A 26714-nucleotide genomic window follows, 5' to 3' on the forward strand; every position below is an offset into this window, starting at 1 on the left:
GTCCTTCATTTTAAATCTAGCTGTAAGCATGATTTTCACCTCTTTCATTACTTCCTCATCACTCGCAGCTATGATTAAATCATCTACCCATATTATGATGATGACCTTGTCATTTTGGTTTTCTTTGACATAAACACAATGATCTGCTTCATTCTGAATAAAGTCGTTGTCAATCAAGTAAGAATGGAGCATCAGATCCCAATGACGACCGGCTTGTTCAGGGACGTATAGTGACTTTTTAAGTTTACACACCAGCTTCTGTTTTTTATTTGTCACTTCATACCCTTCTGGTTGTTCTACACAGAGCTCACAATCTATGGGTGCATGAAGATAGGCTGTCTTTACATCCATTTGGTGTAAGAACAAATTTTCCGGAACTGATTTCTGCATAAACACCCTCACACTTGTCATATTTGCTGTTGGAGAAAATGTTTCCTCGAAATCCGTGCCATACTTTTGACTGTAGCCCTTAGCAACATACCGAGCTTTATATTTGTTTGTGCCATCTTCATTTCTTTTTAGCGCATACGCCCCCCACCCCCCACCCCCACCCCCACTGCACACTTGCCTTGGGGTAGCTGTGTTAGGGTAAAAGTGTTCTTCTCTCTCAATGACTCCATCTCTTCGTCCATAGATTTCATCCACTTGTCAGCATTAAGTGAACTCCTTGCCTCTTTAAATGTCTGTGGGACACCACACGCCAGTCTATAACAGTAGTCAATGTTAGTGAACACTTGGTCATCGTCAATAGCACTAGTCACATAACTATTAAAGTAACTGGGCTTCTTTTTGGTTCTAGTTGATCGTCTCACATTGTCTGCACTGCTTGGCTTTGTCACACGGTCAGATACGGGGTTGCCCATTACCAAGGTGTACAAAGGTGTACAAGACAGTGGTGAGACCAGCGATGATGTATGGACTAGAAACTGTTACAATGACAAAAAGACAGCAGGCAGAACTAGAGGTTGCAGATATGAAGATGTTGAGGTTCTCTTACGGAGTGACCAGGATTGATAGGATCAGGAATGAGTATCAGAGGAACAGCACATGTTCGATGTTTTGGAGAGAAGGTCAGAGAAGCCAGACTGAGATGGTTCGGTCATGTACAGAGGAGGGATAGAGAATATATTGGTAGACGGATGCTGGAATTGGAGCTGCAAGGCAAGAGGTCTCGAGGAAGACCAAAGAGAGGATTTATGGACGTGGTGAGAGAGGATATGAAGGTAGTTGGTGTGAGAGAGGAGGATACGGAGAATAGGGTTAGATGGAGAAAGTTGACTCGCTGTGGCCACACCTGACGGGAAAAGACAAAAGAAGAAGAAGAAGAAGAAGAAGAAGAAGAAGAAGAAGAAGAAGAAGAAGAAGAAGAAGAAGAAGAAGAAGAAGAAGAAGGGGAAGAAGAAGAAGAAGAAGAAGAAGAAGAAGAAGAAGAAGAAGAAGAAGAAGAAGAAGAAGTAAGAAAGAGAGGTTGGGGGGGAAGCAAACCTTCTCCACGGCTCTAAACTCGTTCGTCGCCGCTACTCGGGGAACACCGGATGGCTTTCTCCCTCCGCTTCCTTACATTTTATGTCCGCTAGATGGCGGCATCCGACTGTGCACAGCGCTTGGAGCTCCAGCAGGTGATCTGGCCGCTGTGTATGAGAGGAATAAACGAGTGGGGCCGTGAGTGCAATAAATCCCCCTCCACTTCTTACATGGATGTTATCACCCTGTTACTGTATTTTAACGATACCGCTGTGTTTTCCACCTCAATATTAAGCCGATTTTTAAACATTAAAAACCAAATTGCTCGATTCAGTGACACCGAGGCCGTGAGTGGAGGACTTATGGAGTTGAATCCTTCGCTTATTCATATGTGCATGTCTGGTGCTCCCGGAGCTTCACGCCGACGTCACGGGGATCCGTGTCCGAAGAAGGTGCACCTTGGCCGGTCTGCGGGATCCTGTTGACCGGAAGCTGAGACTGGCCCTTGGAAATAAAACGGAAAATAATTGAGAGCATATTTCTCAGTTAACAACGCCCCCACTTGCTCTCATATTATTGGTATCTTTGCCCATTTACATCAAAATAAAATACTCATGACCCAAACAACAAACAACAACTTTGAAAAATTCAACAACTTAAACTGTGATGCAGGCTTTGTCATAACATCTGCCGGCATCTCTTGTGTTGGACAATACTGTAGGGCTACCTTTCCACATATTTTCTTTGTGACATCTTAACACACTCTTCTGACTGACATATTTTCTGGGTATTGATTTTGATCACTTTGCCCATGTCCTTCATTTTAAATCTAGCTGTAAGCATGATTTTCACCTCTGTCATTACTTCCTCATCACTCGCAGCTATGATTAAATCATCTACCCATATTATGATGATGACCTTGTCATTTTGGTTTTCTTTGACATAAACACAATGATCTGCTTCATTCTGAATAAAGTCGTTGTCAATCAAGTAAGAATGGAGCATCAGATCCCAATGACGACCGGCTTGTTCAGGGACGTATAGTGACTTTTTAAGTTTACACACCAGCTTCTGTTTTTTATTTGTCACTTCATACCCTTCTGGTTGTTCTACACAGAGCTCACAATCTATGGGTGCATGAAGATAGGCTGTCTTTACATCCATTTGGTGTAAGAACAAATTTTCCGGAACTGATTTCTGCATAAACACCCTCACACTTGTCATATTTGCTGTTGGAGAAAATGTTTCCTCGAAATCCGTGCCATACTTTTGACTGTAGCCCTTAGCAACATAACGAGCTTTATATTTGTTTGTGCCATCTTCATTTCTTTTTAGCGCATACGCCCCCCACCCCCCACCCCCACCCCCACTGCACACTTGCCTTGGGGTAGCTGTGTTAGGGTAAAAGTGTTCTTCTCTCTCAATGACTCCATCTCTTCGTCCATAGATTTCATCCACTTGTCAGCATTGAGGGAACTCCTTGCCTCTTTAAATGTCTAACTGATCATCATCATCATCATCATCATCATCATCATCATCATCATCATCATCATCATCATCATCATCATTATCATCATCATCCTGGTCTGAGCTCATCTCTGTCTGGGTTTGTTGCTCTGGAGATGGGTTCGACACAAATTTTAGCAGTCTGTTTTAGTACTCTTTCACTATTTGGATAATATACAAAATAAGCTGGACTATTTTTGTCATATCCAATGAAAACTCCCTTCTCACCTCTTGAGTCAAGTTTCTTTTTGTTGTGCTTGTATGCATAGCACACAGCACCAAACTTTTGCATTTGTGACACATTTGGTTTCTTTCCCGTCAAGCCGAAACGCCCCCCTCCCCCCCCCCCACCACCACCACCACCACACACACATTAGCTCCTCCATTCATTCACATGTACACGCCGGCTGCTCCGGGAGCTCCACGCCGACGTTTCGGTGATCGATGTCCGCAGAAGGTGCACCATTGCCGGCCTGCGGTATCCTGTAGACCCCCCCCCCTCCATACACACATGCAATACGCCTTGAAACGCATCGCTCGCACCGACGCGGGGAATCCTTTACCCTACTTCCACAGCAACGGCGAGAATCACATTGCGTCGGCCGCCTTGAGGAAGAGGGGGGGGGGGGGGGGGCATTAAGGGGGGGGGAGAGAGAGACATGGAGATTTTCTCAGCCTCTCATTCTTTTTTTTTTTTTTTTTAATTGAACATAAATAGTACACACAAATATACAAATGTACAAATAAACATGGCAAGGTAGAACTGAATGTCAATGAAACAACCAGGCATGAGGAAGCAAAGGACATAAGGACTGTTGAGATAGGTGATCTCATTAGTTTTATTTGAGTTTACATTCTAGTATACATATGTTTTATTTGTATCTACTCTCAGGAAATGTATGGCACTTTATGACAAGGTTTGGGACTTGTTTTAGTTTTTCGCGACTGTTCAGCTAACTTGACGTTAACTTCTACGTCAGTGTTCTTTTTTTGGTATAGCGGTGCTGGCGGGAATTTTTCCCTCACTCTGTACTGTACATGTCCCATGGCTAACCGATGTTGATTCCCGGAGCTGTGAAGAAGAAAATAAAAGACGATTCAAACAAGGCAAACTTGTGAATTCCTTCCGAAACATGGAAAACGAAGAAGCTGCAAACTTAAACGCAACAGGTTATGGGCCCAGGCAACGAACAAAAGGAGGAAGATGGCAACGTTTGGTTTTCGATGGAGACGAAAACAACTACGAGCTTTGGGAAGTAAAGTTTCTGGGACACATGCGACTCGAAGGTTTGAAAGAGACAATACTTTCAACTGTTGAGCCCGACCCAGATAAAAATGCAGAATGCTACGCTGAGCTTATCCAGTTCCTCGATGATAAAAGTCTATCATTGGTAATGAGGGAAGCCGCAGATGACGGTCGAAAAGCTTTGAAAATATTACGGGATCATTACGCCAGCCAGGGTAAGCCCAGAATTATTTCCCTGTACAGCGAACTATGCTCACTCAAGAAGGAACCCGACGAAACAATAACAGATTACATTATCAGAGCAGAAAAGGCAGTCACCGCTCTGAGAAACACAAAACAGGTGATAAGTGATGAGCTGATGATCGCTATGGTTATGAAAGGGCTTCCAGAACCGTACAAGCCCTTCGTCATTCACGTAACTCAGAGCAGTGAAGAAATGACGTTTATTCAGTTCAAGAGTAAACTAAGAAGTTATGAAGAGACTGAAAAGTTTGACAGCAAAACCAAATCAGACAATGTAATGAAAGTGGACATGTCAACGGTGATCTGCTATGGATGTGGAAACCGTGGCCATATGGCAAAAGCTTGTCACCAAAAATCAGGGCCAAAATGGTGCAGCTATCACAGAAGCGCAACCCACACCGATGAGACATGCAGAAGAAAATCCAAGCCCAAAGAAGACTCGGTCAAACAAAACACAGACATCCAAGACAAAGATAAGGAAGATGAGCAAACTTTTGTATTCAAGGTCAGTCAAAAAGTCCCTCCGGAAAATATCAGAAAAAATGGACTGATGGTAGACTGTGGCGCTACATCACACATCATAACACAAGAAGACAAATTCATAAGATTTGATGAGTTTTTCAACCCAAACAAACATTACATGGAGCTAGCAGACGGGACCAGAAGAAACAAAGTGGCACTAAAAAGAGGTGATGCAGAAGTGTTACTCCAGGACATTGAAGGAAAACCTGTCCTGGTAACCTTAAGGGGAGCCTTATTCATCCCATCATATCCTCAGGACTTCATATCGGTGAAGGCAGCCACAGCTGATGGAGCCAGCGTGATATTCAAAGAAGGAGAGAACAGACTCATAACCAAAGAAGGAAAAATTTTCAGCATTGAGGAATGTGACAGACTCTACTACATAAGAACGGTAAATTATCAACAACTTTATGATGATACAGTAAATGACATGATGTCCAGAGATAGAGTAAACTTAACTTGTGATGTCAAAACATGGCATGAGATTATGGGACACTGCAATGTAAAAGATGTATTAAAATGACCAAACTTAGTCGAGGGTATGAAGATTACAGGTCAGACCAAGGTAGACTGTAACGTAGACTGTAACGTATGCACGGAGGGAAAATTCACAAATAGCAGAAACAGGCAAGCTGATGCAAAAGCTGATGCACCCCTAAAAATGGTACACACTGACTTATCAGGCCCGATTAAACCAGCTGGTCAAGAAGGGCATAAGTATGTCATTTCATTCACAGATGATTATTCAGGGGCAGTATTTGTATATTTTCTCAAATACAAGAGTGAAGCTACATTAGCAACAGAGAAGTTCCTTGCTGACAGCGCAGCGTATGGTCGTGTCAAATGTATCAGGTCAGACAACGGGACTGAATACACAGGAAATGCTTTTCAATCTCTTCTAAGGGAGAAAGGCATAAGACATGAAACATCATCCCCATACTCTCCCCATCAAAATGGGACAGCAGAAAGACAATGGAGGACCCTTTTTGAAATGGCAAGGTGTATGCTAATAGCAAAAGGATTACCAAAGGTTTTGTGGCCTTATGCTGTCCAGACCGCTGCCCATATTCGAAATAGATGTTACAATGACAGACACAAAAATACCCCATACTTCATGTTAACAGGGAGAAAGCCAAATCTTTCAAAAATGTGGATATTCGGAACTGAGTGTTATGCATACAAACATGACACTAAGAAATTGGATCCCAGATGTGAAAGAGGAATATTTGTGGGATACAGTAAGAAAAGCCCTTCATACCTGGTCTATAATCCACTTACAGAAAAAGTGTCAAAACAGAGACTGGTGAAATTGATCAAAAAGGGAAGAATTGAACAACAAACACAAACTGATGATTATGAGACAGAAATCCAGGGATATGAAGACACAGAATCTACAGATGAAACCAGTATAGATGTGTCACAAAGTGAAAATAAAACAGACAACCATATACAAAATGAGGATGAGAGTACTAACGCAGATGTGTCACATGACGAAGAAACAGCAGAAAATGTCCAAAATGAAAAAGAGACGAGGTCAGACATAAAACCCAGATATAATCAAACCAGTCGCTATCCTAGACGAAAAAGGGTCGTTCCAAGGTATTTAGAGGATTATCAGACAGACTATATTAACAATGATAAAAATCATACAACTATTGATTACTGTTACAGGACTGTGTGCGGAGTCCCACAGAATTATAGTGAAGCACTGAAGTCACCACTGGCACCCGGGTGGAATTGTGCCATGAGGGAAGAGATTGACTCGCTTAAACAGAATGACACATTTGAACTGACAACTTTACCTGAAGGGAGAAAAGTAATTGGAGGAAAATGGGTATTTGCCCTTAAAGAAAATGCTGAAGGAGGACAAATATTTAAGGCCAGATATGTAGCTAAGGGTTACAATCAAACAGAAGGCATAGACTACTATGAAACTTTTGCACCGACAGCTAACATTACATCAGTGCGGGCACTAATGCAGATAGCTGTACAAAATAACCTCATTGTCCATCAAATGGATGTTAAGACGGCATATTTACATGCTCCTATACATGAGGAGATTTTCTTGGAACAACCAGAAGGGTTTGAAATGATGTCAGAAACAGGAGAGAAACTAGTGTATAGATTAAAGAAATCTCTTTATGGCCTGAAACAATCAGGAAGAAACTGGTATGAACTCCTTAATGACCATTTAGAACAGGACAACTTTGTGAGAAATCTCTCTGACCACTGTGTGTACAGAAAACAGACGGAAAATGGTGACACAATCATTGTAATAATTTGGGTAGATGATTTAATTATTGCCGCAAGCAGCAATGATGCACTCAGCACATTTAAACAGAACATGAAATTCAAGTTCAACATGAAAGACCTGGGGAAACTATCATATTTTTTGGGCATACAATTTGAACAAAAGGGGGATGAAATCAAAATGAACCAGACAAAGTACATCCTAAAAATGCTAGAGAGATTTGGAATGTCAGAATGTAAAGCAAGATCTACTCCAAGTGAGCAAAAATTAGAGGGCATCCCTGTAGCTGATGAAAATGAGCAAAGTGAACCTGTCGACCCCAAAGAATATCGTGAGATTGTAGGCAGTCTTATTTATGCCATGACTTGCACCAGACCTGATATCAGCTGGATAGTGAGCAAACTATCACAGAATCTGGCAATGCCAAAAGTAGAAAACTTAGTAGCTGCAAAACATGTTCTGAGGTATTTGAAGGGGACAGCTGATTATGAACTAAGTTTCAAGACAAATAAGGAGGATTTGAACCTGATAGCTTACAGTGATTCAGACTGGGCATCATCTGTAGAAGACAGACGTAGCACTACAGGCTACTGTTTCAGTTTAACAAAACAAGGCCCAGCCATTGCATGGAAGTCAAGGAAACAGCCCACAGTGGCCCTGTCAACATGTGAGGCTGAATACATCGGCCGAGCCACCACCGCACAAGAAAACATGTACCTGTCTCAACTGTTAAACGGTATGGAAAACAAAATGTACAGTTGCACAACAATCTACGGAGACAATCAGGGGGCCATCGCACTGAGTAAGAATCCTGTAAACAGACAAAGGTCAAAACACATTGATGTAAAATATCATTTCATTCGTGAAGCACTCAGTGAGGGTTAAATAAATCTTATCTATTGTCCATCAGAGGACATGTTGGCAGACATCTCGACAAAACTCATGACAAAGGTAAAAATAGAAAAATTCAAAAAGTGGTTCTTTGGAAATTAAAATGTCCAAAGTTTTTTTTTGGATGTTGAGATCAAGAGGGGGTGTTGAGATAGGTGATCTCATTAGTTTTATTTGAGTTTACATTCTAGTATACATATGTTGTATTTGTATCTACTCTCAGGAAATGCATGGCACTTTATGACAAGGTTTGGGACTTGTTTTAGTTTTTCGCGACTGTTCAGCTAACTTGACGTTAACTTCTACGTCAGTGTTTTTTTTTTGGTATAGCGGTGCTGGCGGGAATTTTTCCCTCACTCTGTACTGTACATGTCCCATGGCTAACCGATGTTGATTCCCGGAGCTGTGAAGAAGAAAATAAAAGACGATTCAAACAAGGCAAACTTGTGAATTCCTTCCGAAACATGGAAAACGAAGAAGCTGCGAACTTAAATGCAACAGTTTGGTTGTGGATGCGTTTCGGCTAATGCTATTAGCACAGCTATGATGAGTTAAGGTGTGTTTGTGTGTGTGTGTGTCTGTGTGTGTGTGTGTGTGCGTGTGTGTGAGTGTGAATTTGTTTAGGTGGGGGGGGGTCGCGGACAGGGAGTACCGGGGCCTCGAGCGGATGAGCTGAGAAGCGGAGGAGCGGAGGTAATGTTTCTCCTCTCAGAGGCGGGGAAGCTTGGGGGCGGAAGAACCCCTTAGACCGGCCAATGTGAGCCTTCTCCGGACATAGATCACCCGGACGTATGACTGGAGCTCCCGTACCTCTGGGCACACACATATGTGAATGAGTGGATGAGCTAATGTTTCTTTTGTTGTGGATACGTTTTGGCCAATGCTATTAGCACAGCTATGATGAGTTCAGGTGTGTGTGTGTGTGTGTGTGTGTGTGTGTTTTTGTGTGTGTTGGTGTGTGTGTGTCTGTGTGTGTGTGTGTGTGCGTGTGTTTATCTGTGTGTGAGAGTTTGTTTTGGTGGTGGTGGTGGTGGGGGGGGGGGTTCCCGCGGACAGGGAGTACCAGGGCCTGGAGCGGATGAGGTGAGGAGCGGAGGAGGGCAGAACCCCAGACCGTGATTCGCCTATGTCCAGCGGTTCGGGAGTTCCAGGGCCAAAAGCGGAGAAGCGGAGGACAGCAAAAGCCCTGTCCGCAATTCACCTGAGTCCGGCGGATCGGTAGTACCTGGTTCCGCAGCGGAGGCGCGGAGGAGCGGAGGAGCGGAGCAAAGCGGAAGCCCGTCTTAACAACAAGGAAATTACAGATGAGGCTATAATTTCCACAGAAATCTTTAAATTCTATCGCTACCTATACACTTCGACATTGTCAAAAAGCGATTGTGACTCCTTTCCAACAAATATTCCTCAATATATCCCAAAAATAAACAACAACAAACAATATATGTTTGTTTTGTATATATCTATATATAATCAACAAAAAATATACAGTTTGATATCTGAGATTCCTTGTGAGTCGCCAACTTAATTACATGTTGTACTCCCCTTGCAATCTTTTTTTCGTTTTAATTTTTTATTAGTCAATCTATTGATTTAATTATTTCATTTTAATTTCTTTTTTTGTCTAGCATTGTAAATTTCTCACAAACCGTTAACACTATTAACTTCTGATTCCATACAGAACGAATGTCCTTATGTCCTTTGCTTCCTCATGCCTGGTTGTTTCATTGACATTCAGTGCTACCTTGCCATGTTTATTTGTACATTTGTATAGTTGTGTGTACTATTTATGTTCAATTAAAAAAAAAAAAAAAGAATGAGAGGCTGAGAAAATCTCCATGCCTCTCTCTCTCCCCCCCTTAATGCCCCCCCCCCCCCCCCCCCCTTCCGACGCAACGCGATTCTCGCCGTTGTTGTGGAAGTAGGGTAAGGGATTCCCCGCGTCGGTGCGAGCGATGCGTTTCAAGGCGTATTGCATGTGTGTATGGGGGGGGGGGGGTCTACAGGACACCGCAGACCGGCAATGGTGCACCTTCTGCGGACATCGATCACCGAAACGTCGGCGTGGAGCTCCCGGAGCAGCCGGCGTGTACATGTGAATGAATGGAGGAGCTAATGTGTGTGTGGTGGTGGTGGGGGGGGGGGCGTTTCGGCTTGACGGGAAAGAAACCAAATGTGTCACAAATGCAAAAGTTTGGTGCTGTGTGCTATGCATACAAGCACAACAAAAAGAAACTTGACTCAAGAGGTGAGAAGGGAGTTTTCATTGGATATGCCAAAAATAGTCCAGCTTATTTTGTATATTATCCAAATAGTGAAAGAGTACTAAAACAGACTGCTAAAATTTGTGTCGAACCCATCTCCAGAGCAACAAACCCAGACAGAGATGAGCTCAGACCAGGATGATGATGATAATGATGATGATGATGATGATGATGATGATGATGATGATGATGATGATGATGATGATGATGATGATGATGATGATGATTATGATCAGTTAGACATTTAAAGAGGCAAGGAGTTCCCTCAATGCTGACAAGTGGATGAAATCTATGGACGAAGAGATGGAGTCATTGAGAGAGAAGAACACTTTTACCCTAACACAGCTACCCCAAGGCAAGTGTGCAGTGGGGGTGGGGGTGGGGGGTGGGGGGGCGAAAGCGCTAAAAAGAAATGAAGATGGCACAAACAAATATAAAGCTCGTTATGTTGCTAAGGGCTACAGTCAAAAGTATGGCACGGATTTCGAGGAAACATTTTCTCCAACAGCAAATATGACAAGTGTGAGGGTGTTTATGCAGAAATCAGTTCCGGAAAATTTGTTCTTACACCAAATGGATGTAAAGACAGCCTATCTTCATGCACCCATAGATTGTGAGCTCTGTGTAGAACAACCAGAAGGGTATGAAGTGACAAATACAAAACAGAAGCTGGTGTGTAAACTTAAAAAGTCACTATACGTCCCTGAACAGGTCGGTCGTCATTGGGATCTGATGCTCCATTCTTACTTGATTGACAATGACTTTATTCAGAATGAAGCAGATCATTGTGTCTATGTCAAAGAAAACCAAAATGACAAAGTCATCATCATAATATGGGTAGATGATTTAATCATAGCTGCGAGTGATGAGGAAGTAATGAAAGAGGTGAAAATCATGCTTACAGCTAGATTTAAAATGAAGGACTTGGGCAAAGTGATCAAAATCAATACCCAGAAAATATGTCAGTCAGAAGAGTGTGTTAAGATGTCACAAAGAAAATATGTGGAAAGGTAGCCCTACAGTATTTTCCAACACAAGAGATGCCGGCACATGTGATGACAAAGCCTGCATCGCAGTTTAAGTTGTTGAATTTTTCAAAGTTGTTGTTTGGGTCATGAGTATTTTATTTTGATGTAAATGGGCAAAGATACCAATAATATGAGAGCAAGTGGGGGCGTTGTTAACTGAGAAATATGCTCTCAATTATTTTCCGTTTTATTTCCAAGGGCCAGTCTCAACTTCCCAGTCAACAGGATCCCGCAGACCGGCCAAGGTGCACCTTCTTCGGACACGGATCCCTGTGACGTCGGCGTGAAGCTCCGGGAGCACCAGACATGCACATATGAATAAGCGGAGGAGTCGATTCCATAAGTCCTCCACTCACGGCCTCGGTGTCACTGAATCGAGCAATCTGGTTTTTTAATGTTTAAAAATCGGCTTAACATTGAGGTCGAAAAAACAGCGGTATCGTTAAAATGCAGTAACAGGGTGATAACATCCATGTAAGAAGTGGAGGGGGATTTATTGCACTCACGGCCCCACTCGTTTATTCCTCTCATACACAGCGGCCAGATCACCTGCTGGAGCTCCAAGCGCTGTGCACAGTCGGATGCCGCCATCTAGCGGACATAAAATGTAAGGAAGCGGAGGGAGAAAGCCATCCGGTGTTCCCCGAGTAGCGGCGACGAACGAGTTTAGAGCCGTGGAGAAGGTTTGCTTCCCCCCCACCCTCTCTTTCTAACTTCTTCTTCTTCTTCTTCTTCTTCTTCTTCTTCTTCTTCTTCTTCTTCTTCTTCTTCTTCTTCTTCTTCTTCTTCTTTTGTCTTTTCCCGTCAGGTGTGGCCACAGCGAGTCAACTTTCTCCATCTAACCCTATTCTCCGTATCCTCCTCTCTCACACCAACTACCTTCATATCCTCTCTCACCACGTCCATAAATCCTCTCTTTGGTCTTCCTCGAGACCTCTTGCCTTGCAGCTCCAATTCCAGCATCCGTCTACCAATATATTCTCTATCCCTCCTCTGTACATGACCGAACCATCTCAGTCTGGCTTCTCTGACCTTCTCTCCAAAACATCGAACATGTGCTGTTCGTCTGATAGACTCATTCCTGATCCTATCCATCCTGGTCACTCCCAAAGAGAACCTCAACATCCTCATATCTGCAACCTCTAGTTCTGCCTGCTGTCTTTCCGTCATTGTAACAGTTTCTAGTGCATATATCATCGCTGGGCTCACCACTGTCTTGTACACCTTTGTACACCTTGGAAATGGGCAACCCCATATCTGACCGTGTGACACAGCCAAGCAGTGCAGACAATGTGAGATGATCAACTAGAACCAAAAAGAAGCCCAGTTACTTTAATGGTTATGTGACGAGTGCTATTGACGATGACCAAGTGTTCACTAACATTGACTACTGTTATAGACTGGCGTGTGGTGTCCCACAGACATTTAAAGAGGCAAGAAGTTCCCTCAATGCTGACAAGTGGATGAAATCTATGGACGAAGAGATGGAGTCATTGAGAGAGAACAACACTTTTACCCTAACACAGCTACCCCAAGGCAAGTGTGCAGTGGCGGGGGGGGGGGGGGGCGTATGCGCTAAAAAGAAATGAAGATGGCACAAACAAATAAAAAGCTTGTTATGTTGCTAAGGGCTACAGTCAAAAGTATGGCACGGATTTTGAGGAAACATTTTCTCCAACAGCAAATATGACAAGTGTGAGGGTGTTAATGCAGAAATCAGTTCAGGAATATTTGTTACTACACCAAATGGATGTAAAGACAGCCTATCTTCATGCACCCATAGATTGTGAGCTCTGTGTAGAACAACCAGAAGGGTATGAAGTAACAAATACAAAACAGAAGCTGGTGCGTAAACTTGAAAAGTCACTATACGGCCTTAAACAGGCAGTTCGTAATTGGAATCTGACGATCCATTCTTATTTGGTTGACAATGACTTTATTCAGAATGAAGCAGATCATTGTGTCTATGTCAAAGAAAACCAAAATGACAAAGTCATCATCATAATATGGGTAGATGATTTAATCATAGCTGCAAGTAATGAGGAAGTAATGAAAGAGGTGAAAATCATGCTTACAGCTAGATTTAAAATGAAGGACTTGGGCAAACTGATCAAAATCAACACCCAGAAAATATGTCAGTCAGAAGAGTGTGTTAAGATGTCACAAAGAAAATATGTGGAAAGGTAGCCCTACAGTATTGTCCAACACAAGAGATGCCGGTAGATGTTATGACAAAGCCTGCATCGCAGTTTAAGTTGTTGAATTTTTCAAAGTTGTTGTTTGTCGTTTGGGTCATGAGTATTTTATTTTGATGTAAATGGGCAAAGATACCAATAATATGAGAGCAAGTGGGGGCGTTGTTAACTGAGAAATATGCTCTCAATTATTTTCCGTTTTATTTCCAAGGGCCAGTCTCAACTTCCCAGTCGACAGGACCCCGCAGACTGGCCAAGGTGCACCTTCTTCGGACACGGATCCCCGTGACGTCGGCGTGAAGTTCCGGGAGCACCAGACATGCACTTATGAATAAGCGGAGGAGTCAACTCCATAAGTCCTCCACTCAGGGCCTCGGTGTCACTGAATCGAGCAATTTGGTTTTTAATGTTTAAAAATCGGCTTAACATTGAGGTGGAAAACACAGCGGTATCGTTAAAATACAGTAACAGGGTGATAACATCCATGTAAGAAGTGGAGGGGGATTTATTGCACTCACGGCCCCACTCGTTTATTCCTCTCATACACAGCGGCCATATCGCCTGGTGGAGCTCCAAGCGCTGTGCACAGTCGGATGCCGCCATCTAGCGGCCATAAAATGTAACGAAGCGGAGGGAGAAAGCCATCCGGTGTTCCACAAGTAGCGGCGACGAACGAGTTTAGAGCCGTGGAGAAGGTTTGCTTTGGGTAGATGATTTAATTATTGCAGCAGAGTGTTGCATGGTTTTCAGGGAGGAGTTGAGAAAGGGTCTGGGTTGTCAGGGAGAGCTTCCAGATGATTGGACAACAACAGCTAGTGTTATCAGGGAGACAGGTAGAAGAGTACTTGGTGTGTCATCTGGTAGGAAAGTAGATAAGGAGACTTGGTGGTGGAATGAGGAAGTGCAGGAGTGTATACAGAGAAAATGGTTCGCGAAGAAGAAGTGGGATACTGAGAGGACTGAAGAGAACAGACAGGAGTTCAGGGAGCTGCGGCGAAAGGTAAAGATAGAGGTAGCAAAGGCAAAACAAAGGGCTTATGATGACTTGTATGCTCGGTTGGATAGTAAGGAGGGTGAAAATGATCTATACAGGTTGGCGAAACAGAGAGATAAAGATGGAAAGGATGTACAGCAGGTCCGGGTGATAAAGGACAGAGAGAGAAATGTATTGACGGATGCTAGAAGAGTGACAGGAAGATGGAAAGAGTACTTTGAAGAGCTGATGAATGTGGAAAATGAAAGAGAGGCAAGGGTAGAAGAGGTGATTATTGTAGACCACAAAGTAGCAAAAATGAGTAAAAGTGAAGTGAGGAAGGCATTGAAGAGGATGAAGAGTGGAAAAGCAGTTGGTCCTGATGATATACCTGTGGAGGTGTGGAAGTGTCTAGGAGAGGCAGCGGTAGATTTTCTGACTAGATTATTCAACAGGATCTTAGAGAGTGAGGAGATGCCTGAAGAATGGAGACAAAGTGTGATGGTGCCTATTTTTAAGAATAAAGGGGATGTGCAGAATTGTGGCAACTACAGAGGGATAAAGTTGATGAGCCATACAATGAAGTTATGGGAAAGAGTAGTGGAAACTAGACTGAGAGCAGAAGTCAGCATTTGTGAACAGCAGTATGGCTTCATGCCTAGGAAGAGTACTACAGATGCAGTATTTGCGTTGAGAATGCCAATAGAAAAGTACAGAGAAGGCCAGAGGGAGCTGCATTGCGTTTTCGTAGACCTAGAAAAAGCATATGACAGGTTGCCAAGAGAGGAGCTCTGGTATTGTATGAGGAAGTCTGGAGTGGCAGAGAAGTATGTTAGACTGGTGCAGGACATGTATGCCAGCTGTGAGACACTGGTACGGTGTGCTGTAGGGGTAACCGAGAAGTTCAAGGTGGAGGTGGGACTCCATCAGGGATCAGCTCTGAGCCCCTTCTTGTTCGCAATGGTGATGGATAGGCTGACAGATGAGGTTAGACAGGAATCCCCATGGACCATGATGTTTGCGGATGACATTGTGATCTGTAGTGAGAGCAGACAACAGGTAGAGGAAAATCTAGAGAGGTGGAGGTATGCTCTGGAAAGGAGAGGAATGAAAGTTAGTCGCAGCAAGACAGAATATATGTGTGAGAACAAGAGGAACTCGGGTGGAGCGGTGAGGCTACAGGGAGTGGAGATCAAGAAGCTGGAGGATTTCAGGTACTTAGGGTCAACAGTCCAGAGCAACGGAGAGTGCGTGAAAGAGGTGAAGAGACGGGTATGGACAACAAAATGTACAGTTGCACAACAATCTACGGAGACAATCAGGGGGCCATCGCACTGAGTAAGAATCCTGTAAACAGACAAAGGTCAAAACACATTGATGTAAAATATCATTTCATTCGTGAAGCACTCAGTGAGGGTTAAATAAATCTTATCTATTGTCCATCAGAGGACATGTTGGCAGACATCTCGACAAAACTCATGACAAAGGTAAAAATAGAACAATTCAAAAAGTGGTTATTTGGAAATTCAAATGTCCAAAGATTTTTTTTGGATGTTGAGATCAAGAGGGGGTGTTGAGATAGGTGATCTCATTAGTTTTATTTGAGTTTACATTCTAGTATACATATGTTGTATTTGTATCTACTCTCAGGAAATGCATGGCACTTTATGACAAGGTTTGGGACTTGTTTTAGTTTTTCGCGACTGTTCAGCTAACTTGACGTTAACTTCTACGTCAGTGTTTTTTTTTTTTGGTATAGCGGTGCTGGCGGGAATTTTTCCCTCACTCTGTACTGTACATGTCCCATGGCTAACCGATGTTGATTCCCGGAGCTGTGAAGAAGAAAATAAAAGACGATTCAAACAAGGCAAACTTGTGAATTCCTTCCGAAACATGGAAAACGAAGAAGCTGCGAACTTAAACGCAACAGTTTGGTTGTGGATGCGTTTCGGCTAATGCTATTAGCACAGCTATGATGAGTTAAGGTGTGTTTGTGTGTGTGTGTGTGTGTGTCTGTGTGTGTGTGTGTGCGTGTGTGTGAGTGTGAATTTGTTTAGGTGGGGGGGGGTCGCGGACAGGGAGTACCGGGGCCTCGAACGATGAGCTGAGGAGCGGAGGAGGGCAGAAGCCCGGCCCGTGATTCGCTTATGTCCAGCGGTTCGGGAATTCCAGGGCCCAAAGCGGAGGAGCGATGGAGCTGAGAAGCGGAGGAGCGGAGGTAATGTTTCTCCTCTCAGAGGCGGGGAAGTTTGGGGGCAGAAGAACCCCTTAGACTGGCTAATGTGAGCATACTCCGGACAAAGATCCCCCGGACGTATGATTGGAGCTCTCGGACCATTGGGCACACACATGTGAATGAGTGGATGAGCTAATGTTTGTTTGGTTGTGGATGCGTTTCGGCTAATGCTATTAGCACAGCTATGATGAGTTAAGGTGTGTGTGTATGTGTGTGTGTGTGTGTGTGTGTGTGTGTGTTTGTGTGTTTTTGTGTGTGTGTGAGTGTGTTTGTGTGTGTATGTGTGAGAGTTTGTTTAGGTGGGGGGGGGGAGTACCAGGGCCCATAGAGGAGGAGCGGTGGAGCTGAAAAGCGGAGGAGCGGAGGAGCGGAGGTAATTTTTCTCCTCTCAGAGGCGGGGAAGCTGTGGGGGCAGAAGAACCCCTTAGACCGGCCAATGTGAGCCTTCTCCGGACATAGATCACCCGGACGTATGACTGGAGCTCCCATACCTCTAGGCACACACATATGTGAATGAGTGGATGAGCTAATGTTTGTTTTGTTGTGGATACGTTTTGGCCAATGCTATTAGCACAGCTATGATGAGTTCAGGTGTGTGTGTGTGTGTGTGTGTGTGTGTGTGTGTTTGTGCGTGTTTGTGTGCGTGTGTCTGTGTGTGTGTGTGTGTGTATGTGTGTGTATGTGTGTGTGCGTGTGTTTATCTGTGTGTGAGAGTTTGTTTTGGTGGTGGTGGGGGTGGTGGGGGGGGGGTCCCGCGGACAGGGAGTACCAGGGCCTGGAGCGGATGAGGTGAGGAGCGGAGGAGGGCAGAAGCCCGGACCGTGATTCGCTTATGTCCCAAAAATAAACAACAACAAACAATATATGTTTGTTTTGTATATGTTTATATATAAACAACAAAAAATATACAGTTTGATATCTGAGATTCCTTGTGAGTCGCCAACTTAATTACATGTTGTACTCCCCTTGCAATCATTTTTTCGTTTTAATTTTTTATTAGTCTATCTATTGATTTAATTATTTCATTTTAATTTCTTTTTTTGTCTAGCATTGTAAATTTCTCACAAACCGTTAACACTATTAACTTCTGATTACATACAGAATGAATGTCCTTATGTCCTTTGGTTCCTCATGCCTGGTTGTTTCATTGACATTCAGTTCTACCTTGCCATGTTTATTTGTACATTTGTATAGTTGTGTGTACTATTTATGTTCAATTAAAAAAAAAAAAAAAAGAATGAGAGGCTGAGAAAATCTCCATGTCTCTCTCTCCCCCCCCTTAATGCCCCCCCCCCCCCCCCCCCCTTCCTCACGGCGGCCGACGCAACGCGTTTCTTGCCGTTGTTGTGGAAGTAGGGAAAAGGATTCCCCGCGTCGGTGCGAGCGATGCGTTTCAAGGCGTATTGCATGTGTGTATGGAGGGGGGGGGTCTACAGGACACCGCAGACCGGCAATGGTGCACCTTCTCCGGACATCGATCACCGAAACGTCGGCGTGGAGCCCCCGGAGCAGCCGGCGTGTACATGTGAATGAATGGAGGAGCTAATGTGTGTGTGGGGTGGTGGTGGTGGTGGTGGTGGTGGTGTTGTGTGTGGGGGGGGCGTTTCGGCTAATGCTATCAGCACAACTATGATTATTCCCAGAACGTTGAGAACGAGCTCCCGGAACTCCAGGCATGCGTATATAAAAGAGTGGAATTAAGGTGTGTGTGAGTGTGTGTGTGTGTGTGTGTGTGTGTGTGTGTGTGTGTGTGTGTGTGTGTGTGTGTGTGTGTGTGTGTGTGTGTGGGACAGAAATAATGTCGGGGACAGAAATTGTTATTAGCCTGCTGGCAGATGACACAACCTTAGTTTTGAAAAATGAACATCAAGTCCCAATAAGCGTTGAAAAAATTAAAACATTCTCCAAGGCTTCAGGATTGTCATTAAACTTAAAGAAATGCAAACTTCTTGAGCTGCATGACTCACCACTAAAGGAAATCAGCAGTGTTCCTATCAAATCAGAAATAAAATACTTGAGCATTTTCCTATCTAAGGACCAAAAGTTAAATCAGTCCAGGAACATTGAATCTAAACTGAATCAAAGTAAAGCAAAATTGAATATATGGCTCCAAAGAGATTTATCAATATTAGGCCGGATATATTTGAGTAAAATGGAATGTTTATCCAGATGTATATACCCAGTGTATTCCAATGCTGCTCCAAATCAACTCATCAAATCTATTAACCAAATAAATTTCAACTTTATCTGGAGGAACAGACCACACCATCTAAAAAAATCACATATGGTGAAAGAAACAAGTGAAGGAGGGCTGAAAGTGATAGAGTTGGACTGCCTGAATGGGACATTGAAGGTGAACTGGTTGAAATCCTGGATCAAACATCATCATTCTTTCTGGTATTGTACTCCAAACTACTTATTCAACATAGTCGGTGGCCTAAGTCTTCTACTTATCTCTGACTTGGATATCAACAAGATTCCTGTCCAATTTTCAGAGTTCCATAAACAAATACTATTATAATGGAAAATGATATATGTACACAATTTCTCACCACACAGTACAATAATTTGGAACAATAGATATGTACTGCGTGGCAACAAACCTCTGTTTTACAAGGAATGCTTTGAGAAAGGTATATGGTCAAGAATTGACTTGATGGATGACAATGGCAGTCCTCTAGACTTTGAACAGTTCTGTACTACACACAGATTTAAGCCTCCCATATTAGAGTTGATAAAGTTACGAAACGCACTGCCTCGACAATTTGTATTCCTGACCAAAAATATAATGACGCACTGAACCGTACAACCACAGTTACCCCGACTATCACTCCAGGGAATCTCAATTCTGGACAGAAAGTGCAGTTGTTATCTGAGAAATATGCTCTCAGTTATTTCCCTTTTATTTTGAATGGCCAGTCCCAGCTTCCGGTCTGTCCGTAGTGTTTTTATTTGCTTGAAAATAAACTCAACTTCTTCCAGTTCTGTAAAACAAGAGGCGTGTCACACATATTATTCCTCCGTAAAAGACCCAGTCGGTATTGAGGGGTAGCACGCAGATCTACTGCACAGATAACCTCTGATAACAGGTTATGGGCCCAGGAAACCCCCAAAGACGGCTGAAGACAGTTTGGAGCCGCTGAGAAGAGCGACGATACTGCAAACTCATCACTGGCCATGGAAAACAAGCAAGCCAGATGATGGAAGGAGACTTGCAGGAGGCAAACAAACTAAACCTGTTTTTTAACAGATTTGATGAAGGTGCCTCCGCCCACCCTCCCCCCAGCTCCTCTCAGGACTTTCCTTCCCCCGTGCCCTCACCCCTCACTTTAAGGAGCTTTCCCCCACCCCCACGCACCTCTTCTGCTTCCCTGGACGATGTCTCGTTTACACCTCAGCCGTCCTGCCCCCCACTGGGACTCTCTCCACCCCCTCCTGTTGCCTTCACCGCTGAGGAGGTGGGAAGAGAGTTCAGCCGCCTTCGTCCCAGGAAAGCTGCTGGCCCTGACGGCCTCAGCCCCAGAGTGCTGAAAGGATGTGCCTCTCAGCTGTGTGGGATCTTCTCACATCTCTTCAACCTGAGCCTGACCCAGATGGTTGTCCCCGACCGGTGGAAAACCTCATGCCTGGTTCCAGCGCCCGAGGTGAAGCATCCCAGCAGACACAGCGACTACAGACCGGTGGCCCTGACATCACACGTCATGAAGTCGCTGGAGAGGCTCGTCCTGAGGCACCTTGGCACAGTCGTCGGACCTTCGCTGGACCCCCTGCGGTTCGCATACCACCCACGGATAGGAGTGGAAGACGCCATCATCTTCCTGCTGCACAGAATCTACACACACCTGGAGGAGGCAGGAAGCACTGTGAGAGTCATGTTCTTTGACTTCTCCAGTGCTTTTAACACCATTCGACCTGCCCTGCTGAACAGGAAGCTTCTGGACATGCAGGTAGATGCTCCACTCGCGGCTATTAGAGAGTAATTCTAATTCATGCTGGTCTAAGGTAAAACCTGTAAAGAGGAGACTGAGGTTATCATAAGAAATAACACAGACAAGCGACTATTCTTTTGTGCTCTGCAGAGGGGGAGACTCAGCGCGCTCTTTGGAGCCAAGATCCAGAGAATCCCCCCGAGTTCCTCCTTGCTCGGCTTGTTATTGTGTGAAAGTGTTTATTTACATAACAACATTCATTGTATAGTATAGTTCATGCATATGTGAAGTTGTCCAGGATGATATACAGGGGTGGTCAGGTTTCTCTCCAGAAGTGTTTATCCTCGTTTAGATTTACGTTTACGGGGGGGTAGGTTCTTATCTAAAGATGTTTACGACCATTGGAATATCTTGGAGGGCCCAACTCTTGTTAGAGGACAAAGGTCTTTTGTGCTCTAGCATGTCTGGCTAGCTTCATGTGAGTAGTCGAAATAACATAGTTATAGAAATAGAGAGTAAACTCTAACAATTCTCTCCTGTTTATGAGACTCCGAACAATGTTAAACTCTTCAGCATCATCATGCCATGTTGGTACATAGTTTACAGATAACACTTCATACAACATCATGGTCGTCGTCCTCCACAGTCAAATTGTTATCATTTTCTTTTTCTGAATCACTTATAGGCAGTTGCTCATGTATCTGTCCAGTGTAGTGAGTCCTTGGTTGGGTCTGCACTGCTACTATTGCCATCTGGACAAAGGCTGCGGAAGCCATTTTAGCAATCATGCTTCTCAAACAAGGAATAACGCACATAGTAAATAAACAAAACAAAATAAGAATCACAATCACAGGTGTAAGGCACTTTAAAAGTATTTGCCACCAAGTTCCGTTGATGATCCATCCAAGAGGGTCAAACTGTAAAAACGACATTAAAGTATCACTGTCCTCTTTACCCTCTAGTTGGTTCTTTAATGTCGTCAATTTGTCATGAATTACTGTGAAATTGTCTCGCGTGTCTGGGATATATGTGCAACATTGTTGTCCTATTATCGCACATACACCACCTTCCTTGGCTAAGACAATATCTAAAGCCACACGATTTTGTAAAAGCATTTCTTTCATAGCCATAGTCTCTGGATTGTTTTGTATCAGTCCATTCAATTCTAGAACCCTTGACGTTAGGTTCTGTAATGTCGCCCAGACCTCATTCATTCGATGTCCCGAGTAGGCTACACCATAGTTAGGGAACATTGTCATAAGTATTCCTCTAGAGTCACTTATCAAGGCTCTTCGACTACGTTCATGTCCCATAGGCCTAATGAGTTGTACGCTATGAGTCATGTTATGCTCTGGTATAAAAGTCATAGCACTTCCTAATCGGGCCAAATAGCATGTGCCACACCAATGTTCAGGCAGATACAGAAATGCTCGTTTGCCACAAATCCATACATGTGTTTTTGGGCATGTATGGATAACCGTATTTGTGTGGGAATGCAAAAATCCTCCATGGTGGTATACCAGATTTGGTGAGGTTTGTTTCAATGCCCAATAATGGCTTGAGGGCTGTCAGATTCATGGCACACACGCCCATTCCCCACTTTCCAACCTCACATATACTATTATTATAGTAGTCATAGGTTTTCCGAACCGGTCTATCCGGCTGCTGGGGCAGCAGGCTCAAGACAGCTGATGCGAACAGACTCAACAAGCTCATCAGGAGAGCTGGGTCTGTCCTGGGCGTGGAGCTGGAGTCTGTGGTGCAGGTGTCAGAGAGGAGGATGCTGAAGAAGCTCCTCAGCATCATGGACAACATCCATCACCCCCTGCATGCCACACTGACGTCCTGTAAGAGCTCTTTCAGCCGTAGACTGATACCACCGAGGAGCTCCACTGAACGCCACAGGAGGTCTTTCCTCCCCGAGGCGATCAGACTTTTTAATTCCTCTCCATTCAGCCGCCGGCAACCATAACAACCTATCTTTAACTTAAAAACAAACAAAAATGTGCAATATCTCATTTCTGTGCAATATTCGGAACTGTGCATTATTTCATCTCATAACAGCTACACTGTGCAATATTTCATCTCATCTCATAACTGCTACATTATAATGTTAAGACACTTATAGGTTTATCACTGCTAACTAAGACACTTTATAGTTTCACTGAAACACTTTATAGTTTATAGTTTATTTTTATTTCTAATTCTGCCTTTCTTTTATTATTTATTACTGTTTTATATTCTGTAACTCTGGCACTGCAATTTCCTTCGGGATTAATAAAGTTGTTCTTATTCTTATTCTTATTCTTATCCGTTTCCATATCTAGCACAGTGTCACACTGTAGTTGGCCTAGATAATGCTCTTTCTTACCACACTGTCGTTTCATACAAAATGGTGGTGTCTTTTGTATTGTCATTAGAGGGAATCCCTCAATGACAGTTTTATTGGTTACCATAGAATAATTAGCTGGTAATCGCCATTTGGATGGATCGTAAGGCAGAAAAGGAAGGACTGAGGTATTTGTTATATTCTGAAAAATTCCAAATCTCTGACTCAATCCTTGGGAATATACCCATATTATAGACAAGGTCTCACTTTGGTTAATTGGATGAGGTTGTATAGTCGGGTTATGAGACATTGATATTGGCATTACCGTACAAACATAACAATCAGTTTGGTCTCCTGCCGTTACATTTACCAATCGCCACCAGAGACTGTCTCGGTGTGGAAGATGAGAAGCAGTATGAACTCTGGGAGACTAAATGCTTGACCTGCATGCGGCTACAGGGGCTCAAAGACACAATTCTGAGTGAAACTCCAGAATTTGATGACGATGACGAGGAGGCGAAGGACAAGGAGCAGAATGAAATGGCCCATGCCGAACCGATCCAGTTTTTAGATGACAAAAGTCTAGGCCTGGTCATGCGCGAAGCTGCAGATGATGGGAGAAAGGCACTGAAGATGCTACGAGAGTATTACGCAGGTAAAGGGAAGCCTGGCATTATAAACCTGTATACTGACCTGACAAAACTGCAGAAAGGAAGCAATGAAAGCGTAACAGACTTTGTGATTAGGGCAGAGACTATAATCACGGTGCGAAGAAATGCAGAGGAAGTCATGAGTGATGATCTTCTCATAGCTATGGTGCTAAAGGGACTTCCAGAATCGTTCAAACCATTTGCAGTTCATGTGACTCAAAGTGAAGAAAAGCTCAAATTTGCTGACTTCCGTGTTTTTCAGTGACGTTCAGAGCTGACACACACCATGTTGAGCTGGCAGACGCGACCAAGTGTCAAGGCGTGGCGAAGCAGCGGGGAGAGGCAGAGGTGATCCTCATAGACAGCAGAGGACGTCACCACACAGCACCACTGAGAAACGCAATGTTCATCCCTTCCTGTCCACAGGACATTTTTTCTGTGATGGCCGCCACAGCAAACGGAGCAACGGTAATCTTCAATGAAGGAAAAGACATAGTCAAAATGAGTGACGGTACTGTATTTCCTATTCATGTGCAGAACACACTTTACTACCTATCTACAGCAGATGAAAGTAATGACAAATGCAAAGGGTGTTTTGATTTACAAACATGGCATGAAATTTTCGGCCATTGTAATTAGAGCGATGTACAAAAGTTGACAAAAGTGATTGATGGTATGGTAATCAAAGGGAAAACTGAAAAACCTGTATCACCATGTGAAGTGTGTATTCAAGGGAAGTTTGTGCAGATCAGAAACAGAGAGCCTGATGCAAGAGCAACAAAGGTGTTTGATTTAGTGCATACAGATCTGGCAGGGCCAGTAGATCCCATATCTATAGATGGACACAGATTTGCATTGTCGTTTACTGATGATTATTCCAACACAATTTTTGTGTACTTTCTCAAACAAAAGAGTGGTACAGTGAGTGCCACAGAGAGATTCTTAGCAGACACTGCCCCTTATGGGAAGATTAAGTGTATGAGATCTGACAATTGTACTGAGTTTATGTCAAAAGAGTACCAAGGACTAATGACTAAACGGGGTGTTAGACATGAAACGTCAGCGCCATACTCACCACACCAAAACGGGAAAGCAAAGAGAAACTGGAGGACTTTATTCGACATGGCATGGTGCATGTTACTAGGAAGCAACCTACCCAAAACATTGTGGACCCATGCAGTGCAGACAGCAGCGGTGGTCAGGAACTGATGCTTTAATAATCGGACAAAGCAGACGGCTTACTTTATGTTGACGGGAAAGAAACCAAATGTGTCACAAATGCAAAAGTTTGGTGCTGTGTGCTATGCATACAAGCACAACAAAAAGAAACTTGACTCAAGAGGTGAGAAGGGAGTTTTCATTGGATATGCCAAAAATAGTCCAGCTTATTTTGTATATTATCCAAATAGTGAAAGAGTACTAAAAACACAGACTGCTAAAATTTGTGACAAACCCATCTCCAGAGCAACAAACCCAGACAGAGATGAGCTCAGATCAGGATGATGATGATGATGATGATGATGATGATGATGATGATGATGATGATGATGATGATGATGATGATCTTCATCTAGCGGCCATAAAATGTAACGAAGCGGAGGGAGAAAGCCATCCGGTGTTCCCCGAGTAGCGGCGACGAACGAGTTTAGAGCCGTGGAGAAGGTTTGCTTCCCCCCCACCCTCTCTTTCTAACTTCTTCTTCTTCTTCTTCTTCTTCTTCTTCTTCTTCTTCTTCTTCTTCTTCTTCTTCTTCTTCTTCTACAGTTTCTAGTCCATACATCATCGCTGGTCTCACCACTGTCTTGTACACCTTTGTACACCTTGGAAATGGGCAGCCCCGTATCTGACCGTGTGACACAGCCAAGCAGTGCAGACAATGTGAGACGATCAACTAGAACCAAAAAGAAGCCCAGTTACTTTAATGGTTATGTGACTAGTGCTATTGACGATGACCAAGTGTTCACTAACATTGACTACTGTTATAGACTGGCGTGTGGTGTCCCACAGACATTTAAAGAGGCAAGGAGTTCCCTCAATGCTGACAAGTGGATGAAATCTATGGACGACGAGATGGAGTCATTGAGAGAGAACAACACTTTGACCCTAACACAGCTACCCCAAGGCAAGTGTGCAGTGGGGGTGGGGGGGTGGGTGTATGCGCTAAAAAGAAATGAAGTTGGCACAAACAAATATAAAGCTCATTATTTTGCTAAGGGCTACAGTCAAAAGTATGGCACGGATTTTGAGGAAACATTTTCTCCAACAGCAAATGTGACAAGTGTGAGGGTGTTCATGCAGAAATCAGTTCAGGAAAATTTGGCAGGTCGTCATTGGAATCTGATGCTCCATTCTTACTTGATTGACAACGACTTTATTCAGAATGAAGCAGATCATTGTGTCTATGTCAAAGAAAACCAAAATGACAAGGTCATCATCATAATATGGGTAGATGATTTAATCATAGCTGCGAGTGATGAGGAAGTAATGAAAGAGGTGAAAATCATGCTTACAGCTAGATTTAAAATGAAGGACTTGGCCAAAGTGATCAAAATCAATACCCAGAAAATATGTCAGTCAGAAGAGTGTGTTAAGATGTCACAAAGAAAATATGTGGAAAGGGAGCCCTACACTATTGTCCAACACAAGAGATGCCGGCAGATGTTATGACAAAGCCTGCATCGCAGTTTAAGTTGTTGAATTTTTCAAAGTTGTTGTTTGGGTCATGAGTATTTTATTTTGATGTAAATGGGCAAAGATACCAATAATATGAGAGCAAGTGGGGGCGTTGTCAACTGAGAAATATGCTCTCAATTATTTTCCGTGTTATTTCGAAGGGCCAGTCTCAGCTTCCGGTCAACAGGACCCCGCAGACCGGCCAAGGTGCACCTTCTTCGGACACGGATCCCCGTGACGTCGGCGTGAAGCTCCGGGAGCACCAGACATGCACGTATGAATAAGCGGAGGAGTCGACTCCATAAGTCCTCCACTCA

This window comes from Fistularia commersonii, unplaced genomic scaffold, assembly GCF_037954325.1.
Source record: "Fistularia commersonii isolate RoL2024-O1a breed Wild unplaced genomic scaffold, RoL_Fcom_v1.0 HiC_scaffold_66, whole genome shotgun sequence".
Taxonomy (NCBI): Eukaryota; Metazoa; Chordata; class Actinopteri; order Syngnathiformes; family Fistulariidae; genus Fistularia; species Fistularia commersonii.